General features: G+C 41.1%; 1 non-coding gene across 1 annotated transcript; it reads right to left on the bottom strand.

Annotated features, from left to right (window-relative positions):
* Window positions 1-854: 854 nt before the first annotated feature.
* LOC132494530 (small nucleolar RNA U13) lies at window positions 855-958 on the bottom strand. Its single transcript, XR_009533107.1, has one exon. It is a non-coding gene; the product is annotated as a small nucleolar RNA U13 (small nucleolar RNA).
* Window positions 959-3,540: the final 2,582 nt, after the last annotated feature.

The following is a 3,540-nucleotide window of genomic DNA, read 5'->3' as shown; positions in this document are numbered from 1 at the left end:
TGGAAAATTCCAGAAATATACAATTCATAAGTTTTAAATTCTGAGTAGCCTAATGAAATTGTGCGCAGAACTCCGATGTGCCCTGGAGGTGAATCATCTCTTTGTCCTCGAATTCTGCCCCTTAGTCACTAGCTGTCTTGGTCGTCATTTCAACTGTCAGGTATCACAGAGTGCCTATGTTCCAGAACCCTTATTTTACTTAATAATGCCTCCAAAGCTCATTAGAGTAGAGATGCTGGCAATCCGGATATGCCAGAGCATAGCCATAAAGTGCTTCCTTTAAGTCAAAAAAGGTGAAACTTCTCGACTTAATTTGTAAAGAAAAAGAATCATGTGCTGAGGTTGCTAAGATCTACAGTAAGAACAAATTTTCTATCCAGGAAATTGTGAAGAAGGAAAAAGAAATTTGTGCTAGTTTTGCTGTTGCACCTCAAACTGAAAAACTTACGGCCACAGTGAGTGATAAGTGCTGAGTTAAGACAGAAAAAGCATTAAAATTGTACAGTGAGATATTTTGAGAGAGAGACCATATTCACATAACTTTTATTAGAGTATATTGTTATAATTATTCTATTTTGTTGTTCGTTATTGTCGTTAATATCTTATTGTGCCAAATTAAACTTTACCACAGGTATGTATGTACAGGAAAAAACATAGTATACATAGGGTCCAGTACTATCCATGGTTTCAGGCATCCAATTGGGAGTCTTGGAACATATCCCCATGGATAAAGAGGGACTACTGTATTTCTTTCCCAATGACTTTTTAAAATAGGATCAAATTCTACTTGTTAATTTATAACCAACTTTTTTTTTCTTTTCTTTCTCCCCCCCCTTTTTTTCCCTCTTTTTTCGTGTTAGACGGGTAACATGCTGGTGTCATAACAAGGTTTGAGGGAGGTACATGTCACACAACCTCATGAACACCCAGTCATCACTCTCAGTAACTACAAAAGGATCTATAACTGGCTTTTTAAACTCGATATAGGTAGGCACCTTTCTATGGCAATAAATGTCGAGCTTCTGAATGGATGTATCATAATTTAACCAATTCTCTTTTGATGAGCTTTTAGGTTGCAATTTTCACCACATAATTATCTTTTAATCTAAGCTTTTTATGAAATTTTTTGTGTCTGTCACCATCCTGGGGTTTTACCTGATTCCTCAAAATTCAACAAAAGCAGTGATACTTACTTGGTAATTAAGAAAAAAGATTTCGGGCTTCCCTGGTGGCACAGTGGTTGAGAGTCCGCCTGCTGATGCAGGGGACATGGGTTCGTGCCCCGGTGCGGGAAGATCCCACATGCCGCGGAGCGGCTGGGCCCGTGAGCCATGGCCGCTGAGCCTGCGCGTCCGGAGCCTGTGCTCCACAACGGGAGAGGCCACAACAGTGAGAGGCCCGCGTACCGCAAAAAAAAAAAAAAAAAAAAGAAAGAAATAAGATTTCCTTTGCAAGTATATAGTCAGGTACTTCACGCAACGTTCCACTGGTTGAAAACTTGATCTATGAAAATCTAGACTGACCAAATCAACTTCAGGATTGTTTCTTAACTTCACTAAACAATTTAAATAGCAAGTTTCACCTCTTTCACTCAAAATACCCTTTCAAAGAGTATCAGCTTCAATCAACTATACTTCAATTATAAATAAATACATAAATAAATAAAAATTTTAAAGTATCAGCTTCTCATGAGGTTGGCAGTGAAGGGAAGGGAGGGGTGCCTCTGAAATAGCTAATGCTGTATTTTAAGACTAGCTCACGCCTTCTGTGTAGTGGGGGGGACACGGGTGGGGGGGGTACTAATGGAGGCCGCTGCTCTGATCACAGCTGTTACCAACTGACCTGACAAGTCAGGCAGGTGAGGGGGGGTGGTACAAGAGGCAGAATTCCAGGTGCCCAGGAATCAGAAATGGGTAGGCTGAAAGGATTTAGCCGTGGAAGCCTCCACATGGCAGGACTTGAAAAAGGGATCCTCAACTGATTACTCTCCAACAAAACAGAAGAGCAGCCAGGGCTGGACCGTCTTCATGCCAGATCAGCCTGTCCATCTCCAAGCCAGCAAATACACAAAGATCCATTCCAGCCTTGAACCTGATGTTCCTCTTAGTTACAATCCTGTGATTTCCAAAAAGTCTATTTTCTGTTTCTATTCAGCTTATAGCAACCTGCTCTCTTAAATAGCTTCTTTATCTGGTGGGGCAATTACAGCCTGTGACTAACAGCTGCAGTTCATAAACATGAGTTTCACTGTTTGGGTCAGTAGTTCTTAGTCTTTTCTGAATGGCAACTCCCCCAGCTGATCTTGGCGTGAAGAGAGGCACCTTCCATCAGCACTCTGGTTGGTACTTGATAGTGCAGTTTACTGTTGGAGGGTTCTGTTTTCCCATTATAAAAGAGGTGACATTTTTATTAAAGTTACAAGTGCTTGCATCTAATACCAAATGTATTTCTGGATTTCGGTTTTACTAGTGATTTTAACTTTCCTCATTGAGTTTTTCCTTATATTCCAAATGGTCTACAATAGGCATGTCTTTCTTTTATATTTAGGAAAAAATGCCCTTTCAAAAAGTAATTCATAACTATAAAAATTTTAGGAGAAAATCTGTAGGATCTAGGGCTTGACGAAGGGTTCTAAGACATGACACCAAAAGCACAATTCATAAAAGAAAAAAAATCTATAAATCAGCTTCATCAAAGAGGATGAAAAGACAAGCTATAAACTGGGAAAAAATATTATTTGCAATGACTGCACATTGGCATCTCAGAGGATGGGAAGCCCATTTATTGAGCCCTTAGGATGTGCCAGGCCCTGGACCAAATGTTTATCAATCCATTTCAATCTCACAGCAATTCTATCAGGCAGGAGCTGTTACTATTCCCGTGTTAAAATGCAGAGGCAGAGGCAGAGGCTGGAAGAGTTTTAGGGTCCAATCCAAGATCCTATCACCATTGAGAGGCATGGCCAGGATTCAATCCAGACCTGTTCATTACCCAAGTTTGCTATGACCCTGGACTCTGGAGCCAGACTTCCTGGGTTCAAATCCTGCGTCCCTACTTGGTAGCTATTTGACTTTGCCTCCATTTCCCCAACTGTAAAATGGGATTAATAATAATACCTACCTCATAAGGTTGTCGTAAAAATTAAAAACATGAATCTGTCTACGGCCTAAGAGCTATGTGCCTGGCACGTAGCAAGGGCCATGTGAGTGATCACGATTGTTATGGTGTTGTTAGTATTCTACTAACTCTTAAAAATAGGATGGAGAGACAGGAGAAAAGGAAATGACCCAAAGAGACACCATTTCATGTTGCCTCAAGGGATTTATCCTAGCCCAGTAACACAAGATGTACCGCCTCCAGGCCGCTGCTCCCAGCCTCAGGCCTTTCAGCAAAGTGAAACCAGCCGTTTCCAAAGCCAAATTCTTCAGGGTAGCAGTTAAGTCTTTGTCTTATCAGGAAAGGGGTGGGGGTGGGGGAGGACAACTCTTCCTTTTAAGAGCAGCAGTGGATTTCCTTTGAAGAAACTTGCCTTTTACAAGT

This window comes from Mesoplodon densirostris, chromosome 7, assembly GCF_025265405.1.
Source record: "Mesoplodon densirostris isolate mMesDen1 chromosome 7, mMesDen1 primary haplotype, whole genome shotgun sequence".
Taxonomy (NCBI): domain Eukaryota; kingdom Metazoa; phylum Chordata; class Mammalia; order Artiodactyla; family Ziphiidae; genus Mesoplodon; species Mesoplodon densirostris.
Note: the sequence above shows the minus strand (reverse complement) of the source record. Positions and strands in the feature narration are given on the sequence as shown.